Source organism: Crinia signifera, chromosome 11, assembly GCF_055691185.1.
Source record: "Crinia signifera chromosome 11, ASM5569118v1, whole genome shotgun sequence".
NCBI lineage: Eukaryota > Metazoa > Chordata > Amphibia > Anura > Myobatrachidae > Crinia > Crinia signifera.
In genome coordinates, this window is record NC_139227.1 from 29,277,848 (window position 1) to 29,303,894 (window position 26,047).

General features: G+C 45.0%; 1 protein-coding gene across 1 annotated transcript in view; it reads left to right on the forward strand.

Annotated features, from left to right (window-relative positions):
* PIEZO1 (piezo type mechanosensitive ion channel component 1 (Er blood group)) overlaps nt 1–26,047 on the forward strand; it is a 130,163-nt gene that overhangs the window by 1,839 nt on the left and 102,277 nt on the right. The gene's annotated exons all lie outside the window — the stretch shown is intronic.

Genomic DNA, 26,047 nt, shown 5'->3' on the forward strand with positions numbered 1-26,047 from the left:
GTGCTTCCATTGCTGCCATGTGTGTACCCTTCCTTTACCTGCGCTTCTATTGCTGTCATGTATGTAACCTCCCTTTACCTGTGCTTCCGTTTCTGCCATGTGTGTACCCTCCTGTTACCTGTGCTTCCATCGCTGCCATGTGTGTACCCTCCCTTTACCTGCGCTTCTATAGCTGGCATGTGAAGGAGCCTGTTTGGCTTCTTCCATAGGAAACTGTGACCTCATATGAATAACAATAGGTGCTATGATTAATGCATTTGTCACGTTTCAAATTAGTTTAAGGATTGTGCAAAGACTCTTCAGCTGCTGTGGGACTATAAATCCCAGCATTCCACTTAGTAGGCATTCTGGGGACTATAATTCTACAACATCTGAAAGTCCTGGCAAACTCTTATTTCACATGGAGATTTAACCTATGCTGGGGCTTGTAGTTCCACAACAGCCATTGCTCTGCATGCTCTGACTATACTACCGTATCACACTCATAACTTGTATTCAAACTTCTTTTCTTTTATAGATTGTTTATAGTCTAGTACACAGCAGGTCTATAAAGCGTATACAATAAAAAGAAGATTTACATGGCGTTGAGTAGGTGAGGTGCAGATTGAGTACACGGAACGTGGTGTATTCCCTCCTGTCACCCAGGGATTTTATGGCAGTGCTATTCCTACATGTAGACCTGTCAGTGGTGGCTGCCATGCTCCCTCCTCCCTCAGCTGTGGAATGTGTGTCCCAGCTGATGCATCCCTGTGCAGGCAAAGGCTTGAATTCAGACACTAATCCATAAAATAACAATAATTGCCCTCAGGGTGGTTGAACTGCTGGTGAAACTCACTTCATTATCATGGGGATCATCAGAGATTGACATCATCGCCTCACACTGCGCTGTCTACCGATGTATAGAAACACCCAGGAAACATCCTCACTTTTGTTTAATCCCTGTTTGCAGGAAGAACATTAGGGGGTCCCCATGGTCGAAGTGTCATTCATGGGGTAACGTGCCCTTAGAAGTCCTCAGGCACAAATGTGGCTAATGCTCTACTACTGCTCCCAATATAACACAGTAATTCATCTAGTTCTGCAATAAAAACTATTCCTCTATAATAATTTATAGGGGAAGAGTTCTGAAAGCATGGAGGTGTTGCCTGTAGCAACCAATCAGAATCTGCTTTAGATTTATGTAGCACCTTCTGGAACAGTGGGGGCTAACCTTGACACTCCAGCTGTTGTTGAACTACACATCCCAGCATGCCCTCCTACAGTTTTACTATTTGGCCATGCTAAAACTGAAGCTGGGATGTGTAGTTCAACAACAGCTGGAGTGTCATCTCTGTTCTAGAAGATAATAGAATCTGATTGGTTGCCCATAGCAACAACCCATCTTCAATAGAACTCCCTTCTTAGTAAATAAATCCCTATTTATCATTTTCTAGGACGCAGTAGAGAAATGATAAGTAACTGGTAATCTGGTTGCTACGGGCAATATCCTGTCTTTCCACTTTTAGGGCCATATGTATCAAGCTTCAAAAAGTGATAAACAACCAGCCAATCAGCTCCTAACTTACATGCCACATACTGGGTTTGAAATATGACAGGTAGGCGCTGATTGGTTAGTTGTTTATTACTCTCCATTTTATCACTTTGTGAAGCTTGGTACATCTGGCCCTTGGGAACCACTGCCTTCGGCTTTTAATCTTTAGTAAATGTACTCCTATCTCTCTAGCAGCCAGTTGTATCAAGCTTCAAATAGTGATGAAGTGGAGAGTGATGAACAACCAGCCAATCAGCTCCTACCTTTCATTTTTCAAACCCAGCGTTTAACATGACAGGTAGAAGCTGATTGGCTGGCTGCTCATCACTCTCCACTTTATCACTTTTTGACGTTTGATACATCTGGCCCTAGAAAATTTGCCAAGCCTACATCTATAGTGCACGGTATAAACATGTATTTATTAAAACTGTGTAAAATTGCTGTTTGACCATAGTCTCTGGATTATAGATTGTTATACCTTAGCCTGCCAATCCACACAGTGGCCCACACTTAAATAACACAAGTATGCCAAAAATATCTTGTTTTGTACAGAACCTTTCTAAAAACAAAACATACGGTGTAATGGTTAGCATTACTGCCTCACAGCACTGAGGTCATGGGTTCTATTCCCACCATGGCTCTAACTGTGCGGAGTTTGTATATTCTCCCTGTGCTTGCGTGGGTTTCCTCCGGGTACTCCAGTTTCCTCCCACAATCCAAAAAATGTGCTGGTAGGTTATTTGACTCCCAACAAAATGAACCCTAGAATGTCTGTCTGTCTGTGTGTCTGTGTGTGTGTGTGTACATGTGGTAGGGAATATAGATTGTAAGCTCCACTGGGGCAGGGACTGATGTGAATGTTCAACTATTCTCTGTACAGCGCTGCGGAATATGTGTGCGCTATATAAGAAACTGTTAATAAATAATAAATAAACATACTTATACGCTTTCACACTTAACACCCCCCCCCTTCCTACCTCGCATGCCATATCCGCCAACTTACCCGGCAGCTCCCAGGGGGCTGTATCGCATACGATATATTGTATGCGGTCCTTTTGCTTATGATGTATCGTATGCGATTCCATTCATGGCTGTGGAATCTGATAGATCCTTGTGACAGTCACTGAGATCTGCAATTGCGATGTGAGGTGCACATATCGCACTAGTGTTTGGAGGCATGTACATTAAGATCCCGGGTTTTTGCACATAACGCCATTACTTTTGGGATTTTGCCATCTTGATAGGCTGGATCACATGTGAGAAAGAGGTATCAGATATATTTTGTATTGTACTGTGATATAGTCATCCCTGTAGGGTACACTCTGGGGGAAATTTGCTAAGATGGGAGTTCTATTTCACTTGGGATGTTGCTATGGGCCAATCAGCTTTTATCTTCTAGACGTTGCTAAATAAATAAGAGGTAGATTCTGCTTGGTTGTCTATAGCAACATCCCATATAAAACTGAACTCCCATCTTGGTAAAATCCCCCCTGTGTATGAGAAGTTTTTAGTCACTGTACAGTCAGCAATGGTGACAGTGGAGAGAATTTCTTAAGAACTGCGGATTTCAGTAATGTATTTGTTTTTGTGCGATTTTTATGTTCAGTTTTGTAAAAATGTTTATAAGATGGCAGGTGTACACGCGGTTCCGTTTATCAGATGGCAGGTGTACAAGCAGTTCCGTTTATCAGATGGCAGGTGTACACGCGGTTTCGTTTATCAGATGGCAGGTGTAAAAGCAGTTCCGTTTATCAGATGGCAGGTGTACCAGCGGTTCCGTTTATCAGATGGCAGGTGTACCAGCGGTTCCGTTTATCAGATGGCAGGTGTACAAGCGGTTTCATTTATCAGATGGCAGGTGTACAAGCGGTTCCGTTTATCAGATGGCAGGTGTACAAGCGGTTCCGTTTATCAGATGGCAGGTGTACAAGCGGTTCCGTTTATCAGATGGCAGGTGTACCAGCGGTTCCGTTTATCAGATGGCAGGTGTACCAGCGGTTCCGTTTATCAGATGGCAGGTGTACAAGCAGTTCCATTTATGGACAGACTGTTTCCAAAACCGCGCAGGAGAGACATGCGCCTAACGGGCGTCCTGGGATCAGCTGCATCCACAGGAGACTTATGAGGCGATTCATTATTTATTGATTATTCGGACCAAAGTCATTACTGCTTTTATGGGGACACAATAAAATGAGCAATAAATCAAGGGGACCTTATTAACCCATGAACTAATCGCTCGTATTCCATGATTGCACCACCATGGCACAAATACATGCTGGCACATCTAGAGCCACTGAATAAGCCCCACGGCACGCTTATATTGATGCGTTATGAAAAGTATCAGAGCTGGAGAATAGGGAACACGTGTGTGTGTGTGTGTGTGTGTGTGTGTGTTTATATGTAGTAACTGCAGACTTTCCTTATAGTTTCTGCGAAAGCGGCTTTTCCTGTACATGTCTGTAAATGTGTCCTGGTATAATGTGCTTTGCCATTGGGCAGGCCGGTTCTTTCTGGTACATAGGAGTTCCTGTAACCCGCGATACCTGCTGAGTATTTATGGTTCTGCTAATGCTGGGTAAAGAGGCTTCCCCATACTGCACTCAGGATGGAACAGGTATGTATCTGTATACAGGCTGCGTCCCACACATGCAACATCAATTTCCCATTGCACAGTACAGATATATATGTATTGCCTGAGAGAAAGGGGCACCAGGAAGTTTGTTTGATTATTTATGTACCAATAAATCACATAACAATAACAGGAATGACTATGGTCATATGGCCCGCAAGGGGCTTTGTTGCGCTCACCATGCTGTCTGAGTCCGGCCAGTCGGGATCCCGACTATTGGGATCCCTATACCAAACCCTTCCCCGGCACCTACAGAGGTGCTGGGCTTCCCCCGAGCCCTCTGGACAATGTCGATTGAGACTGACTTATATTTGTCATCATTTGATGTCAGACACCCGCCCCCGGCAGACATTGGCCCACTCGCGCACCCATGGGAATGCCCAGCGCCACCCCTGTCCCTCACCTTTGCAAACTTCCGAGCTACTTGAGCAACTCGCCTCGGCCATTCGTAGTTGGGGTTTGCACAAGTGCAAAAATGTGCAAGCCATGACCATCGGGGCAGGGGCCAAATTCGGTTCACTGCGTGTGACCTAGAATCAGCCCCTATGTGAATAGATGCCATGTAGGTAAGGTAATGCTCATTATGTTGGTAATATCTGGTGTAGTTATGGAAGCATAGGATACAGCGCTATACAAGCCAGGCTGTATTTATCTTCCCACTTAAAAACCCGAACCTCCGTGACTTTCCCAGGGCCTATTGCTACAGGCTGTAATAACTCCTGCTGCATATCAAACGGACCCTTCAAGTTCCTCTCTGTAACCGTATCTGCTCTCTGTAACTGTCGTGGTAATGTTATACAGTGCTTGTCCTGCATTGGCAGCCGCTCTGCGCTGTGTGTGACTGCTTTGCATGTTACCGCGCAGTTTCCCTTTCTGTTATGTTTGTTTAACTTGTTCTCTTGTTTTATAACCACACTCCCAATACCAAAGCAAACACTCCAATGTAGGCTGACTGATCTATGTGTATCAATTACATTATACATTGCTGCAATGGCATCTTGGATGATGTACTGTATATTTATTTATTACATTTTCTTATATAGCGCAGCAGATTCCGTTGCACTTTACAATTGGAAACAACAGTGATTTAACAAACTGGGTAGATACAAACCGACATGGAGGTAGGAGGGCCCTGCTCTGTGTATAATGTTATACCTTTTGTACCATTGCGTCTCTCAGGATGCAATAGGTATTGCCCTTCATTTGGAGATCTACAGCCACAGGGTAAACTGTAGCACTGATAGTTTGTAAAGAACTATCTCCCCCTTAGGTGCATGAAGGTGCATCGCACAGATTTGGGCACGGTAGCAGATTGCTGACTCGCTGGCAGCGATGGAAAAACACAGCAAGGAATTTTGGAGCTGGCTTGTTACTCAGGTGATGGGGAAAGTCCCATCCATTATATAATGTAACCCAAGAAGTTAGGAAGCAGCAGTGTGCTGGGCAGGTGACCTGGCGTCCCGGCCTCAGTTATTGACCAGGTGACCTGGCATCCTGGCCTCTGTTATTGACCAATCGCTGCTTGCAGGACTTCCCCAGTCTTTCCTTACAGAGAGAGAGATCCTGTAAAGCCAGTTCTGGCGTGGGCTTGCACGCACTGATTAGGGATAAATGCTGTTGCATTAGGTAATAATAGAGGGGAGAGATTAAAGGATTTCAGGGCAAATTATATTTGCTTGGAAATGCATTTCTTACCAAAAAGCCCTTCCACATATGATCATCATTAGGGTTAGATGGAAGGCTGGTATCCAACGGGGAATTAGCAGGTTATAATGTGCATTGGGCCGGCCGCGTCTATTTGCAGAGTGTATCATGGTTTTTTTTTTTTTTTTGCGCCACGTGTACTCAGCACCTGAGTGTTCACAAGTACAGGTGAAGCAGAGTCGTGCGGAATTAAGCCATGTCTACAATTCTGAGTGAGGAAGCGCCACTGGTCTGTAACAAGTTCTGTCAGGGAGAAGTTACAGTGCATACACACTGAGCGGCTTTCCCCCTGCCCGGCGCAGACGGAGGGGAGAGGAGGGCTGTGTATAGCGGGGTGCTATTCAAAGCTGCTCATTTGCTGGTATAACCAGCAGATGAACGGCTTTCCCAGCGATGATGCGGGAGTGCGTAGCACCGCTCATCGCTAGGGCATACACACTGGGCGGCTTTGAGCTGAAAGCCGCTCAAACTTGCTGTTTTTGAGCGGCTTTCAGCTCAAAGTCGCCCAGTGTGTATGGGCCTTTATACAGACATGAAAATCTTCAAAAATCCACCTGTTTCCAATATGTGATCATTCTAGCACCCTGCACCTCCTTCCTGCCTGTGGTATTGTTCTCTGTGGTGCTTAAAGCAAAGCCTGGAGCTAAATGGGGCATGAGAATCAGAAAGTGAGAGATTTTAGGAGAGTATTCCCAAATTATTATTTTTTTAAGCGACATCAATTACATGGGAAAGTCAAGCTGGTTTTGCAGAGTAAATGATTGCTGCTTTAAAAAAAAAAAAAAGGGGAGGGGGGGGAACTCTCCCAAAATAACTCACTTTCTAATTCTCACACCCTATTGCGTTTGGTCCCTGTTCTGTATCTCAGTGCTGAAATACAGACCAGAGTGTGCTAGCATGAACAGCAAATATGCCAGGTTTACTTCCCATTCTGTATCCGGATAACTTATTTTTCTTTTCTCTTCTCCACATGTATACAGCGGCCAGGTTGTCTGGTGTCAGTGGCGACGTCCACAAAAGTAAACTATTGTAACTCCTACCTCGATCCCCTGCTACATCCATACTCTGATTCTTGATCCTCCAGCCTGTGCTATCTGCTGCTCCCCTCTCATAGCTGCCTACTTCTGCAATTACTCATTTGTCTCTTGTTCGCACATCTATGAGTAAGTCTCTTCGTTATACAAGGTTATTGAGGTTGTACGGCTTCAGGGCACACATAGACGATACCTGCGTGAAGCAAACTTGCCAACTTAATTTTCATTTTCTCGCTGATTAGTCATAAGGCTGCTGAGCTCAGGGCTGATGTACTATAATGTGGTGCACCAAGCGCATCGCCGATATTTTCCGAAACAGCTGGGCAGCAAATTGGGGAGACACCATTAAATTACAGGGAAATTACTATTGCAGGGAAAGAATTTACCCAACTTGAACAGTTTTGCAGAAAAATGTGTGCACATTACGTCATGGAGGTGTATACTATACTATGGGCAAATGTAATTATATACAGGACAGTGCAGAATGATATGGTACAATAAACACCCTTATACACCTGGCCCACCTAGGCAGGTACTATACCACCTCCCAGCCAGCATTTCTTATATTGCTTTATGTGGTCACGTAACCAACAAGCTTCTTATATAGTATGTGTAGATCATGTGATGTATCGTTGTGTTTCTCTCCTATGGTCCAGACTCTCTGCCCACAAAATAGGAACATTAAATGACCTTTAGGTTTTCTAACATTACACTGTATATTTCTATGTTAAGTGTGTGTAAGAATGAAGGACGGTCTACATTCTCGCACCTGGTCCTCGAAGTGCCAGCGTGCCTGCTGAGGTGGACTTGGTTCTAGACCAAATGGTTTATTTCTGTCTTTAACATATGCATACCTCAATATTCATGCCCAAAGGGTGCGATTGGCACCAGCAGGGCTGTGGAGTCGGTAGATAAATGTTTCGACTCCTCGTACTTCTGACCCCGACTCCTCGACTCCGACTCCTCTGTATTAATATGCGAATGTATTTGATACATTCCTTGAAGGAAAGAAAGGCAACATACATATTATTACTACAGAAACTAGAGGTTGGGAAGCCAACAGTCTACTGTATTGAACAGTACTTTAAGCAAAGGACAAACACAATGAAAACAAAGTTTTATTAATTAAATGGCTGGATAGTAGCAGTAGGCATAAACATCAGGAACAGGAACTTTACCAGTTCAAAGATAAAAACCACATTATTAGGTTGTTTTGGGAACCAAAACAATAGGAAAGGTTCAGAAGTGTGGAGCATGAGTTCCGCATGCTTTGTGATGACAACAAAAATCAACGAGCCACAATCTCCGCTGGTTTGCTTGCTCGTCACCGTTCAATTCATGGACACAAGGAACGATTTCTTTATCGAATCATTACTGGCGACGAAAAATGGTGCCTGTACATCAATATGAACCAATGTAAGGAATGGCTTAGCCAAGGTAAACAAACAACCCCGCGCATGAAACAAGATCTTCATCCGTGTAAAAAGATGTTGTGTGTACGGTGGGAGAGCTTGGTTGTATGAATTTTTCGAGTCTACACCAGGTGATTTCTACCAACGAGGTATTGAAAACCTTATTGAACGTTGGAAATAAGTTGTAAACTACAAGGGAGAATACATTTATAAGTATTGGTGCTCCGAATTGTGCGTTGCGTGCCATATAGAGAAGCACATGAAAAGCATGCTTTTTCATGGTCACTTAACGTGTTCGTTTTGCGGTTACGTGAGGCACTGCATGCATTGGTCTTTATTCTGACAGTACAGAAGTCATTAATTATCATTTTCGGAGTCGGTGCATTGTTTGCCGACTCCGACCCCGACTCCAGGTACTCGAAATTGCCTCCGACTCCACAGCCCTGGGCACCAGGGATGTTCATGCCCAAGCTGTGACAGATTTTTTTGTAATCTCAACAACTACCGGAAAAGCCATCCCTGGTGCCAACTGGCCTGTGACCACCGCCTTTTGACCACCTCCTCTATGGTTCCACCAGCCCAGTATGGCAAAGCCCAGTGCTGGTCAGCCTGGTGGCAAACGTTCAGTGTTTTATGGGTGTCCCCATGAAAACACGGGGAGTTCCCCTGGGAACACAGGTGGGTTGATGCCCGCTCACGGCAGGGGGCTGACGTCTGCGCCCACGCTCAATTTGGCGATCAGCGGCCAAGATAAAAGTCAGTTCAGACTGACTTTTATCTGCAGACGGCAGAAAAATCATTCCATGTGAGCGACCATTGAATGGCTTCCTGAAATTGAATTCTAGAGCAACTGCTGTTAGATCCGTACTATTTCTTTTCTCAGCCATTTGGTTCGTAGCGGAGCACCGCGGCTGCCTGCATATGTGAGTCCTTATCCTACGTGACTTTTTTTCTAGAGCAGCTCCTATCTTCTACTTCTGTATTTCAGCGTGAGCTGCTAAGTGCTAGGGGCATGTGTTCAGGATACACCGCATTAACCCAGCGACATTCCAGGTGTCCACTGAGGTTATCCCCATTATGAGGTGTTGAAATGGCAGAGAGTGCCTGCAAATGTGATGTGGAAGTCTTGGCAAATGGTCATCTGGGTAGCGATGTCCTCACAAGTGCCGGTGGCAAGAAGCCATTGTAAGGAATTCCCAGAAGTGTAAGAGAAATGATGGGGCTTAAGCTGTCATTTAATACAAACGGAACCAGCAACTTGTGCGACAGAGAGAGGAGGGGGGGGCAGGAGATGTGTCTGCTCTATAGTGACCAGTCTCGGAGGTGGGAGAGTGGCACCTGGGCACCGCATTGGCTGCATTGATTATCAATCAGCAAAGTTCTGTAGTGACGCTGCAGCAATACTAGCTTCGATTGTAATATTAATAACCATCGTGCACAATCGCATCACTGAGAAAGGGGTCTGATTCAGAGTTGATTGCTGATGTGCAAATTCGCAGATTGAGAGATTATTGATTGACTGTCGAGTGCCTATGGATTGTAGCTAGACCAAATGACAACAGAAATAGCATTTGGATATGATGGCAATCTACCCGCAGTTTGACTGACAGGAAGCCGGCATTTAGGGGGCGGTAGCCTGCTGTTTTCAGGGACTGACAGGAAAAAACGTAGGCACGCTCCAGCATTGTAAGTAGAAATGTGCCTCATTTGATGGTTCGTGAACTGCGCAGGTATTTGCGACAGGATAGCGATTATTTTCGCAATTCATTTGCAGGGTGTGGTGTGATATGTTAACATTCTCGCTCTACACATGTCGACGTGGTCAAAGTGTCAACATGCTCATTCTGTTGACATTTTACGGGTCTGCATCATTTTTGTAAAAAACATTTGTCTTGCCCCTAAACCTGAATATAACCCTACAATGTACTGTCCAAATTTAAACTGTTGACCTATTGAACACCTATTTCATGTCTACCTTTTTCTTGAGCGGACATGGGGCATGATTCAGACCTGCTGTGTAAATTTGCTGTCTAGCGACCAGGTTAATGAATAAGGACCTTTTGTGAGGAAAATCGCGGTGAGCTGACAACAGGAATAGCGTGGGACGTTTATTGGTAAATAATTCCCTGCATCTGTGTACATTGGCTGTACATAGGGATAAAGCCATGTACTTTCCTTGTTCCATGGACAAATCCCCAGTGTCGGTCCCTGACGTTGTAAGCTGTGGTGTGAATTTGTCATCTATTTATAATACTGTATAATTGTGCTGCGGTCAGCTTGAGTCTGCCGTGTAACAGTGCACCCAGTCCACAGACGCACTGCCCAGCTTTCCTCATCGCACATAGATATTATATGTGTGTGTGTGTGTGTGTGTACAGTAACCTGCTTTCCAGATCACGTTATTCCCAGAATAGCAGTCGGTACATACAGTATGTACTCACAAACTCACAAAGAGCTGAATAAGCATAACTTATCGGAGGGTGTAACTGTTTGCAGGGCTGTATAATGGTACAGGGAAGGGGCATTGTGGTGGATGCAGACGCAGTAGTGTGGGGGGTATAGCATTGGGGGGGGGGGGGTGGAGGCAGTATAGTGCCCTGCTGGTCAGGTTCCTGGGTGGGAGTCGTAGATTTGGGGTCTGCAATGTTTCAGGATACAGGTGTCTGGAGACTATTTCCCTTTGCCAGTATTAGAGGAAATGATACTTATGAGAAACAAGTTTTCTACCAGATTGTGGGAAGATTGAATTCCTTCTGTAGAACACCCCACAAGATGCATGTTGTGTGAGTCACACTTGTGAGTCAGAGGGCGCCATGCAGAGAGGAAACTGACTACTTACTTACTTACATCAGGCTGCTTTTAAAGGCAGACAGCAGTGAAATAGGGCACAGTTCATTTGGACGTTTAGGGAGGACACTGTTATCTGTTGTGTGTTTGTGTATAGAGGTTGCTCACAGATTCTTCTGGTGAAAACATCAGTTATTGTTGCAGATTTGTTTATTTTCCCTTCTCAAGCTCTGGGGTTTGTCACCTTTCCCTAAAATAAAGTGATACAGTATTATCACCATGTAGCATATGGTACTGTGTAGGTAAAGGAGCAGATTTATCAAAAAGTGATATTCTTGTTATCATACACTGTGATTTGGGCCCGATTTCACCCGATTCCGGTAGATCGGGCGAGAAATCGAGTGAAATTGGCCCAAATAGCATGTGTCTGATGTGCGGTCCAATGTATGATCTCCATATCGGACCCTCTTTCGGTGGCAGGGAGCGGGAATTGCATGTGATCCTTCACAGGCGGCTCAAGGGGAATTGGATGCAATTCTCCCGTAGAAACACAAATGTCCAATTTTTTTTTTTTCCCTTTTATTGTCCTATGGAAGTGTACAATGAATCCTTGCACAATTATAATATAGAAAGGTCATTTTTACGCCTTGCAGTCTGTATAACAGCTCCTCCGGGGCATATGCTTGCTGTAATAGAGGCACATGTTTGGGCAGCGGTGTCTGGCATGGATAACTGATGTTTGGGTAGTGGCATAGGGGCTCTGTGGGGGTTGTGATCTAAGCATCTGTTTGATGTGATTTAAAACAATCCTATCAGCATTTAATAGTGATAATCACTACTGGCCAGGCAGCAGGCAGTGCAGATAATGTACAGGATGCCAGGCGTCTGGTGGGTGAGATACAAAGAACGATGAACAATTTCAAAGTTGTCGGAAAACATATTTTTCCACTCTTTAAGCACCCCTGGGCGTTAATTCACAAATTAGCCTGGCAGGCATATGACAATGTACATTCAAAGGGTGGTGTTTAAATGAAATGTTAAATTTGTGCTGAAAAAATACATTTAAAATGTATAGTATAATATAATCTATGTCAGGGAGGCATTTGTGTGAAGCAATCCATACTGCTCCTGGTGCCCTTCCTAATAATTCAAGTGCTCATATATAGGGGGGATTTTACTAAAGGAAACTTGTAAAAAAAAAATAGGTGTATTTGTATCCAGAAATACACTTATTTTTGACATTTACTATCCCGAAAATATGGCTATTCGTATTGATAGCACATCCATACGAATTGCCGTATTTTCGGGATTGTAAGGGGGAAATTTACTAAAGGAAATTTGTAAAAAAATAGGTGTATTTGTATCCAGAAATACACTTATTTATGACATTTACTATCCCGAAAATACGGCAATTCATATTCGTATTGATGTGTATCAATACAAATACGAATTGCCGTATTTTCGGGATAATAAATGTCATAAGTAAGTGTATTTCTGGATACAAATACACCTATTTTTTTACAAATTTCCTTTAGTAAATTTCCCCCTAAATGTCAAAAATAAGTGTATTTCTGGATACAAATACACCTATTTTTTACAAATTTCCTTTAGTAAATTTCCCCCTAAATGTCAAAAATAAGTGTATTTCTGGATACAAATACACCTATTTTTTACAAATTTTCTTTAGTAAATTCCCCCCATAATGTTTGCAGCAAGCGACACTTGACAGGCACTGCCAGTTTCCAATCCAATGATTCAACGTCTTCCCACCAGTGTCAGCTGATGGGTGCCACCATAACAGCCTGTACCAGCTGACCACTGCACTAGCAATGGAAGACCAATATTCTACCATATGAAGTCCATGGTCCTTATTCTGGTCCATACCCAACGCTGCGAAATTTGCAGTGTTGCGTGTGGATTAATCGCTGCTCGCAGGGCCCCCTGCCCCCTTCGCTCAGTGAAATCCCCGCATGGTTGCGACCATCGAATGAATTAAAACGGGCACGCAAAACTAAGACCCTCTCTGGTGTCTTAGTTTTAGGTGTTCCCTGCATGGGAAGAGGGTGGGCAGCTGACATCCGGTGACATCAGCTGCCCGCCCCGGGACCTGCATCACAGTGCCATTTGCATGGAAACACCCATGAAATGCTGGCCGTTCCCACAGGTGCAGCCCATCGCCGCCGCCCCAGGATAGGTGCGAACAGGACAGCAAACTTTCAGTTCGTCGTGCCCTCTCGCAACCTGCGTCTGTGCATAAATGCATATGCGCAGACTCCAAAAGAACATGACTGAATCATACCCTTAGTACCAGCGGCCATTTTGTTATCCCCTTCTAACTTCCCTACACTGAGCCTGGCCAATGGCCTACAGAACCTGGAGTAATAACACGTATGTTTACGGTCAATAGAATGAATGAGAAACGTGTATTAACTAATAGAGGTTTGAAATCTTTTCCAGTGAATGCTACATGTTCCACCAATTGTTGCCGTAGTGCCAGCTTTAATTTTGTCCAAGCTTCTCTCTTAAAACCAAAGAGGGGGAACTAACTGCACTAACTGGTATCTTCCGTTATGACAGTAGGGTGGAAATGAGTTGTTGTTTTGTGTACCCATAAGTAATAAGAGCCCAACTGAGTAATTCAAAAGAGTGCCGATGGGCGCCAATAACTTAATGCAATGTAGACACGGAAGGGCTTGTTGTCTATAGCATGCTTGACTACTTTGTGCGGTTCTCCTGTACTTCTGGTAGAGCAGGTCAGCCTGTCAGATCGCACCAACATCCCCAATGATGTACCATAGAAGTGTGTGACATTGAAGACCTTTGCGGTGAATTGGGTCATCGTGGCACAGCTACACTCTGCTCAATGCCACGTCATTGAGCTGTGAGGGTTGGGTCTCCACAGGACTACAGCCATTGCTGTTGATTCTTTTAGATGTACGGAAAACATATTGGGCCAAATGTAATAGGAGTGATATTGGTCACAATTAATAGGGTGCGGAATTCGGGAACTGGCAACATTTTGGCAAGTAAGCTGTCAAATTTAAAATCTTCAGTGTTAAGTAAAGTAGAACCGGTCTGGTTATTACTTACTAAAGTAGCCCTTTAAATTTGACTGCTAACTTTCCTTGCCTTTATTTGGATTGATAAGGGGTCTATGGGGTAGATGTATTAATCATCCATATGGGGGAAGAAGTGGTATTGGTGCACGTTCTACACTGATACCGCTTTTCGCCCATGTACAACTGCGGCGAAGCAGAAAATGTTATATAGCGTGATAGTGCGGGCTGCTATAATACATCTCCCCCTAACTACTAAGCCATGGATGGAGATAAAGGGGGTATTCAATCTTTCCCCCTTTGGAAATAAGAGGATTTCGCTATTCAGTCTCGGCCATTTTCACCGGGATTCGCATTTGCAAAACCGGCTCTTTCAGAAGCCAAATCTGCATTCACAGAAATGGACATTAAAATCGCTGCCATTTCAGGGGAAAAAGACGTGGATTTGTGGATCCACGTCTTTTCTGATGTTCAGATTGCTTTCCACATATCATAAAACTGGATTTTCCAAGCACAGGCTGTAACGGGGCCCCATACACTGGGTGATTTCAGGGCCTTCCCATGGTAATCTCCCGGTGACCTCACTGGATTTCAGCTGCCTGCCCATTTCACAGAGAACATACACCCCTATAAAAGTGACCTGAGAGAGACCAGGGCCGGAGTACCACCATTCGCAGGGGCGGATTAAGGTCTGTGGGGGCCCTGGACATCAAAATTGTGGGACCCCCTACAGACTCACCACCCCCCCCCCCCCGAAGACACATTTATCCCCCCCCCCTCCCCCTGCAGACACATCCCCCCCCCCCCCCTCGGTATTCCCACCCCCGTAGACACATCCCCCTTGGTACCTGGGCAGAACTGGGGGTCCCTGCAGTGGTCTGAGCAGTCAGCGCCGTGGTCCCTGCAGTGTTTGGGAAGTTAGCGGCGGGGTCCCGGCAGCAGATGGGAGCAGTGCCAGTCTGGGGGCCCCTTGTGGTTGGGGGCCCCGGGGCGACTGCCCCTGTCGCCCCGTGCTTAATCCGCCACTGGCAGGGCGGGTTCTGGTTGATTCGCAAGGGTAGGAATTCGCATCCGAACGAATCAAACCGGAAAAGCCCCATTATCTCCATCCTTGACTTGGTAAATAGAACCCAGCATATTGTGCAAATTGTATTTAGTTTTCCATAGTGCCTGGTTTTTACAGGTAGCAAACAAATATCAGATAAGTTTAGTTTTAACCTGATATTTCGAATGCGTTCGAGCAGGGGTGGCCAAACCTGTCCTCAAGATCTACCAACAGTTCATGTAGTGTATCAGGCAACCTGTGGATCTATAGTAAGAATGAATGCAGCAGGTTTAAAAATGCGACAGTTAGTAATAACTACAGCTGTGCACCAGCTAGGTGATCTGGGGAATGTGACAGTTAGTAATGACTATAGCTGTGCACCAGCTAGGTGGTCTGGGAAATGTGACAGTTAGTAATGACTACAGCTGTGCACCAGCTAGGCGATATGGACCGTTGGTAGATCCGAGCACCGGTTTGTCTTCCCCTGTGTTAGAGCATGCACTCTTCCTAATCTGGCTGCACATTTTAAATGATTTCCCCCTTTACAGGAAGCCGTAACAGTAACAGTTTTGCGAAGATGCATAATAGCTGGAGTCATTCCTAACTGTAAATATGTATTAAATGCCTTAGGCATCCATAAAACAGTCTGTCATGGGATCCTCTCGTATATCTGCTGGTATGTGCCGGGGATTGTCACTCCCCATAAAGATGGGTAACTGTATAGTGCTATGATATGGTGCATACATAAGATTTGTGAGAGACCAGACCATAACTGGCAGTGGATGTACATGTGAGCTGTCATTTGATCAATGTAAAGATTCCACTGAAGATTATGATTAGAGACAGGATTGTATGCAACATAAAAAGCTTGAAATATACATGCAAATATGCATGAAAAATACTTAAACTATGCTACATTAAAAAAAAAAAGTAATTTTTAACTTATTTATTTAAAAATCGGCATACAATTAGTAAGCAGTAGAATAACATATTGATAATTAACAATTATTTAACATTTTGTTACTCTTAACCTTAAACAATCAGGTACTGTTCCAAATGTTCCGTAGTACGATTGTGTCTTCTTCGATCACTCAAAATATTTTTATAAGTGGAAAAGGACCGTTCCACATCCACTGAGGTAACTGGGCAGTATTTGAATTTGGTTGCTATGTTAGCACTTACAGCAGACTGCAGCGTCCTAGGCTCTTCTGGCATCAACTACACGGACCCTCATCTCCAGCGCCGACAGATCAAATGTCAGCATAGCATGTGAGGGCTGCGCAGTCGAAGGCTTCCTCCCTGCGCCGCATACTCACTGTGACCCGGTGTTTCTTCTGCGCCACGGGATGTCACAACCCTTCCTCCCACCTCCTCTGCTGCAGAAGTCTCTTGCTTGGCGCAAAGTCCCAGGCCATGGGCAGGCAAAGTTTCAGGAGCTTCGTGAAAGCATCCGCCCCAACTGACTTTTATTAAAATGGCAGCCTAGAGCAGTTTCAGACATAGCGTACATCCAAGGTCCCCCACACTGCGCACATATTGGCCCGGCCTGCACACTCTTCCACTACCTGGCCAGCAACAGCAGGGCAAAGCAGTGCCGTGATTCGCGGGGGGAGGGGGTGGGGCCTAATACGTAAAGTGCCCCCCTTTGGAAAAATATGCACCATCACTAGATTTTGTCCATTACAGAGAGAATTTGCTTTTGCGAGTGAACTAGAATCATGCCCTCAAACCTCTGAGGGAAACCTCTGCAAAATCCAAAAGATGTCATGACCATTAGGGCAAGAAAATGGAAATCTGAAGACTCGGTTGTACTGCGAGGCTCAGACAGGGGCCACAGTATATGTATAGATGGAGTATGGTACTGCACAGTGATCTGGGACAGCTGCCTGGGTGCCCTGCATACAGCTAAATACATAAATATACAGGCGCGTACATGATTTACAGTGTGTAAACACAAAGTGGAAAACAAAATCTACCCTGCCAGCTGTATAGCGTCTTTCTCATATGTCTGCTGGAGACCGAGCTGAAAGCAGCTCACTTTAAAGGGGCATACACACGGGGCGATTTCAGACCCATTTCTAAGTGATCTGACTAGGAATGGAGCACTGATCCCTCCTTGTGTGTGTATAGCCCCAGGCGACAGGGTGATGCACGGCCCTGCGCGTTGCCATTGCCCGCAGGGAAAGCCCTGCTCAGCACGATTGCTCTGCACACAACACATGTGTGAGCGACCGTGCTTAAGCACATTGGTCAGCAAGAGAACCGGGTGCCCCATCTGTACAGGGCTTTACTGCTTAAGCTACTTTCAGCTCAAAAGCCGCCCAGTGTGTATGGCCCGGCCGTGAGTGCTGATGTGCACTCCCGCATCATCACAGTCTGCTACCGCTCATCTGCTGGTATTACGGGGCGGACAGCTTTCCATAGCGTCCTGCTGATCTATCGATCTTGCTCTTCCTCGGGGCCGCATTAAGGACCACTTGGCCTGGGGCTGAAACTGTTCAAGGACCTACTGTATACTGAGCGCAGCTGTGAGGGTGTGGCCAGCAATTTATGGGTGTGGCTAGTCCCATGTGGGTAGGGTTACCACCTCACCACTTTGATTCCGGACACATATTAATTACACAGGTTCTGTGGCTGATTAAAACTAACTGAAATGGAGTCTTGTAGTCAGCCAGCCACAGAACCTGTGTAATTTATGTGTCCGGAATTAAAGGGATGAAGTTTTGTAAGTTATGCGGGGTACACACCAGGACGACCCGCTCACGATGCACATCGTGAGCGGGTCGTCAGTGTCTTGTCCGACCCGCTCACGATGACGCGGGAGGGCACGACCCGCTCACGATGTGCACCGTGAGCGGGTCCGATCCGATGGCGACCCGCACCCGGTTCTATGGTCGTCATTGAGATCCTACCTGCAGCAGGTAGGATCTCAATAACGACCGACCGACCCGCGGGACCGCGCATCGGATCGGAATCGCTCCACACCAGGTCAGAAAAGGGCCCAATCAGCACACAATCTACATCCGATTGATCGGAATTGGATCTAGATTGTGCTGATCGGGCCCTAGTCGTCCTGGTGTGTACCTAGCATAAAAGTAGAAATAAAATAATTATTATGAACTGGAGCTGTAGCGCCATCTGCCCCATTGCTAATCTGGCTCTGCTCGTACTTGACCAGTAACTTTGTGTGGAAGTTCTTGGAACGTGACAGCCCCCTCTATGAACATTTACCTTGCTATAGCCATAATAGCGCAGTTTCCTGTTTTGCAATCCCAGTTTTCTGGCTGCATTTAATTTTCTCTCCCCAAATCCTTTCCCTTTTTTGGAATAATGCTTCTAATGAGTGAATGTGAGAGAAAACCTGTTTGACATCATTGGAATGCACAGTCCTTCCAGTAACTGTCCTCCCACCTCAGTCCTGTCAGCGCGATATTCCCTTTATGAGATGGAAGGTTTGCTGGGCTCTGCTCAAAGGTGGGAGAATAATCCAAAGCACATTCTCTGTACAGTTGGAGCAGACTTTGTAGCAGCATTTGTCTCTGAACTTGCGTGCAAGGGAAGGCTTTCATCGTGTAACTGATCTGTCCGGTTGATAAGCCAGATTGTGGAATGTCTATCAGATGCTGCAACAGAAATTACTTTTATGACTTTACCCTATGAAAATAGACAAAATACAACTTGCAGCTACATATAGTAAGGGAGCAGGGGACGCCGTGTACAATTCAAGATCCAGCAGGATCTTCGCAGGAGCCAATAAAGGTGACTCAATATAAACAGCTTTCAAAAGTTAGGCGCTAGCTGTCATTCTGTTTTTCTCCATTTTCTTAGCTATACCGGCTACCTGGTTCCTAAGTAACAAGCCTTTTTCTAGGCCTGGGGTAGCCAACTCCAGTCCTCGAGAGCTACCAACAGTTAATGTTTTCCAGATCTCCTCACAGAATCACAAGTGAAGTAATTAGCTCCACCTGTGGATCTTTGAAAATGTGTCGGTGAGTAACGAGTGCACCTGTGTAGCAGCTTGGTTGTCTGGAAGACGTGAACTGTTGGTAGCTCTCGATGACTGGAGTTGGCTACCACTGTTCTAGGCATTGCTAAAGGAGAATTCCACCCAAAACTGAGACATACGTTTTTGGTGCAACCCCAGAAGTTAAACTTGGATACAGGATATTACTACATACCTGGAACCCTGCGTTCCACACTATCTGGTAGTCCACTAGAATCTGTACTTAGCTGGTGATTGGTCCCCTTGCTGCTTGTGGCAATGTATTATCAATGGCGGAGTTCCCCCTATGTCTGTCGTGGTACAGAGAAGGATACATCAGCGAGTATCGGTCGTTGGGTTGACCCAATTTAGGTTGCCATGCATTGCGTCTACCACTGAAATTCGACATGGCTAAGGTCTTCAGGATTGGAAGGTCGACGATGGCAAGATCGACAGTCAAAAGGGTGACCTGAGGTTTCACAGGTTTTTTTGTGGGGGTCCTGAATGTCGACATGGACATTTTTAAAGTCCAAAATCCTGTCGACATTAGCCATGTTGACATATTTCAGGTGTCAACCGAAGCCCTGTCGACTTTCAGTGGTCAACCCAATGCATGTCGACTTAAATAAGGTCAACCCAGTGACCATATCCCACATCAGCATATCCCAGCTACATAAAATTAGCATTATGCATTAATGTTTAACCTAAAAATTCAAATCATTTGCCAACATCCATTGCTAGAATTCTAAAATAAATTTGTTATGAAATAAATAGTATTTGGATGTGTAGATGTGTAATTATACTGATGTCAGTTGTCCTAAGAGGACGGGTTCTACTGTAGCCGCTATATTTTATCTGATTCATTCTGGAAATCTTATAGCTGGAATTTGGTTGCTATGGGCAACCGGTCGACTGTTATGAAACCACTTTTTAGTCATTAAGATTTCTGAATGGCAATAAAAGATTCCCAACATTCGTCAATTCTGGCACAGTTCCATATGAATTACACTAGTGCAATGTATGTCATTAGTGATTTTGGCTTTGCACTAAACCTTAGCATTAGGGTACACTGCATCACAATTACACCCTTAAGTCTCCAATGTCCTTCCTGGCTGTTCTACTGACGCTTCTTCCTAATGCAGACTTCAGAGGGGGAGGGGGGGGGGGTTTTGGGATGAGATTTTTGTTTCCATTTCGGAAGCAGATGATGATCACAGCACTGGGATCCTGGACACGCGTATCTTCAGCAGCTGTGTAGTATTTACACACTGCCCAAGCCTTGGGGATTATCAAAGGAAGGCTCGTCAAAACCTGCAGTGTTGTGTGTGGAGCGTCTATTTACATGAGATAAAAATGTCACTGCAGGAAGTACCACAATATACAGAGTGTCGCAGAGACAACAAATTAATGTCAACGGTTCGGGTTGGGTTGGGATCATTTGGTCTATTGCATTATGGTAGAAAGTCATTAGGTCGAATCCATTAGGTCGACATGCTAAAAGGTCGACATGATTCTAGGTCGACATGGGAAAAGGTTGACATGATTCTAGGTCGAAAGGTCATTAGTTCGACAGGTCATTAGTTCGACAAGGTCATTAGTTCGACATTGTCTATGTCGACATTCACAAGGTCGACATGGGGGTTTTCACTGTTTTTTTACCTGAATGTCAACACAGTCGACACGACCTTTCGAACTAGAATCATGTCGACCTTTTCCCATGTCGACCTAGAGTCATGTCGACCTTTTAGCATGTCGACCTAATGGATTCGACCTAATGACTTTCTACCATAATGCAGTAGACCAAATGACCGCATCCCAACGGTTCACCTGTGCTGATCAGCTGGCCTAGATCTATATAGGGGGAGAGTTAGCAAACCTGCTGAAGAGGAGCAGGGGAGGAGACTTTACTTCAAGCCACCAATCAGATTCTTCCGATCATTTTATAGAATGCACTTGGTAAATGATAGATTGAGGGCGGGATGTACTAAAGGGAAAATGCGGTAAACCGGGGGTTTTACCGCATTTTCACATTTACCATCATCCGTCCGCCCCGTTTTTGCTTGGCAGGGTATCGCCACCCAGACGTCCGCCGTCCGCGCCCCCCCCCCCCCCCCCTCCCGTCCTCCTGATCTCCTCATCCCCCAGCAGGTGTCACATCCGGCTGCAGGGGGGAGGAGGAGACACAGGGGGACACTGGCAGCCTCCGGGATGTGACGGAGACCCCCGCACACCACATCAAAGGTATTGCGGGGGTCTCCGTCACCGCAACCCGATGCTAGCCGCATATGTTAGTACATATGCAGCAGCATCGCGGCGGCTGTCAGGCGAAGGGCAGCGATGTATTAATACATCCCGCCCTGAGTCTTATTGGTTGCTTGTCCTCCATGAGGAATACAGCAGTTAGCATGAGTTACCCAATTTACATTTTGATGCTCTACCGTGACTGAGATTGGATTGTTGTACTGTTTTTAGTTTATCAGGAAAAATATTTCTAGTTATTTTCACATTTTATATATAAATACGACCCTTTTGTATCATGATAAATCCAGAATTTCACCAATCGCATAATTCAAAGAATACAAAACCACAAAATCCATTGAACCCCCAAACATTGAACCCCCACATAACCTCCAGTAGCATTCATATCTAATTGCATCCCATCAGGACTGTCTTGCAATCTGGTGGGACTGCCATGATATGGAATCCTATCCTTATGTATCCCTCCCATTATCCCTATAGATTGCAAGCAGGGCCCTCCTACCTCCTATATCGGTCTGTTACTATCCAGTTTGTTTTTTCACTGTTGTTTCTAATTGTAAAGCGCAATGGAATATGCTGCGCTATATTCACACATCGGGTCTGTACATGCGTATATTCACCGATACGCAGACCCAAAACATCGGCCACCGGACCGAATATGCTACATAGCGTATCCACCTTGATCACCCCATAGAGTATTTGAAGAGCCTTTGTGCTTTTATGTCAACCGTCAGTCTTCTTTTATCTTCTTCTGCTATCTGCCTCTCATAAATGTGATGGGGAAATATCCTATAAGGCTGAGAAGGGAGAACTTAAAACAGCAGGGAAAATCAACTATGTTAAAAGCTGTATATGATCAGCTGTTAGTTACTGAGCTATATAATGTAAATTAAATAACTGGTGTGTTTATACCTTGCGTGCTGAGTACCGTATATACTCGAGTATAAGTCGACCCGAATATAAGCCGAGTCACCTTATTTTACAACAAAAAACTGGGAAAACTCATTGACTCAAGTGGGACCCTCACTCGAGTATAAGCCGAGGGGGGATTTTTCAGCATGAAAAATGTTCTGAAAAAGTAGGCTTATACTCGAGTATATATGGTATATATTTTATCACCAACGTCTTCGCAGCAGGTTGCTATGATAGGATTAAAGGCCCCCATACACTGAGTGATTCACATGCAATTTGGGCACTTTTAATTTGATTGCTGCAATCCATCGCATAAAAAATGCCCAACTTGCATGTGATTGACAGCAGGTCCGATGCGATGCTAGATTGCTTTTGAGCCGGGCAGGCTTGGCTTGGATAGCACACGATATATCGCACGCAAAAGGACCGGATGCAATATATATATTCTGGGAGTATCGCGTGCGACTTCTCCAAGGGTAGAAGTCACCTATTGTATGCCAAGCTTAAGAAATTCTGAGCAGGTAGCGTTTGACTGACCACTTTGCAGAGTGGCCTTGCACTGTGCGAATGTGTAATCGTACAGAGGCGGGACCTAGTGATGTCACAGTAGCTCATGTTGCAGCACTCTCAACTTCTTGTCCTGTATGGGATCCCTTCAGCACACTCTCTTAGATGTGAGTGAAGCTATAACAGTCTGTAATACAGCAGGCAGCTAATACTTTTTATTTCTGAGCAGGGCTGCAATGGAATGTCAGGGTCACACTGCACAGTGTATTTTGTCTGAAGATTTAATTTGGGGGCCGCTGGGGCTGTGCAAACTTCAAGAACCTGTAACCACAATCCCCAAAAAACTTCCCGCAAATGCCCATATTTAAGGAATACTTTCTATTTCATGTTTCCGGAATTTTGTATCACTTCACAATGCCGATTGGGGTGGCCCTCGTTAACAATCCGCTTCCTCATCTGTATATTCAGACAATGGAGGGGGTAGTTAACGACCCGCGGCGTTGGAGGCATGCCCACTAGGGATATACTGAACGATATCGCTTGGAAGGATCACAATGCGCGATATCGTTTTATTATATCGCCCAGATTGTACGCACCTTTAGGTGCATAGGCCATGATGGGAGAAATGTAGTTATTTTATGCTGCGCTGACTGGCCTAGGTCTTTGTCGCCATTATCCGCAATGTCTGTCTTCTCTTGTTGCAGAATCCGCTTCTGCAGTACGTTTCTGCGGTAAATGACCTAAAATATTTTTCTTTCTGCTGAACTGGCCAGAAAGAGATTTTCCATGTTTACACCTGGTGATTGTGGTCTCGTGTTCTGTAATCACTAGAGCAAAGTCAATTAGAATGTTTTACAATGTAGTAAATAATGACTTCAGAATCCCTAACCGTAAAACCGACCGGAGCAGAGGAAAAACCAGGCCCATATCCTGATCTGGGAGGAGTCCAGTTACCACCTGACATTGCATTATCTATAGGCCGATACCCTGATCTGCCATCTCCTTTCGACAATCAAAAACCCCATCCATCGGCATTCCACCAAGGAATCTGCAGACTACTGCACGTTAAAAATCCCCTGACCCACCGATTTTACATAAATTTTTTTTTTTGGGGTCGTAATCATTGAATCACGGATTTCCAACATGTTGAGGGGCAATTCAAATGTTGACTTTTTGTTTCTATGTCGACGCAGAGTCTCCTTCCTAGTACTTCATGTTTGTAGTGTTGTTCCACCTTAAAACCCTAATTGGAACCTCGTAGCAATATGTTTCGTTCTTCCGTCAACTTTGTGAATGGGCTGCTCCTTAACACACACGTGGAAGATATTGCACCTTCACAGGCACCAAGAAAATATGTTGGACTCTCGTGCTAAGGAGAGAGGTCAGGGCCTAGTACAGTGCCGATAGATGTTGTAAGGGCGCAGCACAGCATGCTGACTGCTCCATTGGCAAGCCGGCAATTCCCCAATCAGAAATGTCTTTACTTCCTTTGTTGATGTGTATCTTCCTGCGCTGCGTGCTTGCTTATCTTTGCAGCACTGTTCTTACACCAAAGTCTATTATCCTGTATGGTCATCTTCCAGACTTTTGTATTTTCTTTCCCCAAAGTCTAGTTCCTCTACTTACCAAACGTTTCCTTATCCATTATCTTGTTCGCCTGCTCCTCGCTTATCAGGTGCCTGCTCCAAAAGCGTTCTTCAATGTTTTCCTGATAACATTGTTTAAATTTCCTTTTTAATCAACACTGTGCAGCAATTAACACAGTCTTCTCTATGAGCCTGGTGCTGATCCCAGCCACAGCATAACAAACACTGGACTGAAAAACTAAGGGGGGTCATTCAGACCTACTCGTTGAGGACTGAATTCGGCCATTTACTTGTTGGCTAAGATTTTTATTTTCCCCTTCGCAGGTAAGTCAGTCTAAACTGACTGTTATCCTGGACAGAGATGGGCAAATTTGGCACGGGTGCCAATGTCATGTGCCTTCAGCCCCAAGCAGGCATTGACACACCTGCGCTCGCAAGGGTATGCCCAGCGATTTTATGGACGCACGCCCATGAACCGCTGGACGTACCCCCTGCAGCCACCCCCTGCCCGCCTCTTCCCCTCCCGTCCCTATCTACCTCCTGTCTGTACCATAGCAGGAGCAGCATGTGGACGGACCTAGCATGCAGCCCGGTGCTGTGTTACTGCTCCGGAGTCCTGCTCTATGATCCCGATCCTCCGCTGAGCTCTTAATCCCATTACTGATGTGTGCAGCTGCCAAGAAAACACTTAACACATTCATCCCTGCAGAGTGACGCGTGTTCTCCCGAATCTTCACAAACCAGTAGATCTATTGTCCAGAGGGAAACACTTGTGTCATGTAAACTTTTTTTTAAATTGACATTTTCATTTGTACAATGGAAATTATTACCGCTGAATGCGTAATGCCTATTATAGGACCTCTTTAGTAGGCCAGTGTTTCCAAGACTCCTAAGCAAACTATTTAGAGAGCTGCCATTATTTTTGTCACGGTTCATGATCACCTAATAGTCTCTATGCATGGGGTAAGCACAATGAAACAAATCATTTTAAAAGTTAAAGTAAAAAAAAGGGCTAAACAGATTCCCGTCACCATAGAGACTAATAACTAATATCGCACATATAATTGAAACTTGGATTGCTCTATGGGGTCAGACTCGTTCGCAGGGGGCGGACATGTGCAGAGTGTTAGATTTAGGTGGGGTGTATACTTCAAACTGATATGTATATTGCAGTGTAAAAATAAAGCAGCCAGTATTTACTCTGCACCGAAACAAAATAACACCAAAATCTAACTCTCTCTGCACATGTTACATCTACCCCAACTGCAGTGCCCATGGTTTGTCCATCTTCAAACCAAATGTGCTTTGCAAACCAACCTGAATCACTCCCAAAGTGGATATAAAGTAGAAGGTGATAACGCACCAGCCAATTCGGTTATATTTGAAAAATTACAGTTAGGAGATAATTGGCTGGTGCGTTATCACCTTCCACTTTATCTCTTCACCAGGCTAACGGCCAGATGCGTTAAGCTTCAAAAAGGTGATGAAATGGAAAGTGATAAACAGCCAACCAATCAGCTTCTACCTGCTTTGTTACAGGCTGTGTTTGAAAATGACAGGTAGGCACTGATTGGCTGGTTGTTTATCACTCTCCACTTTATCA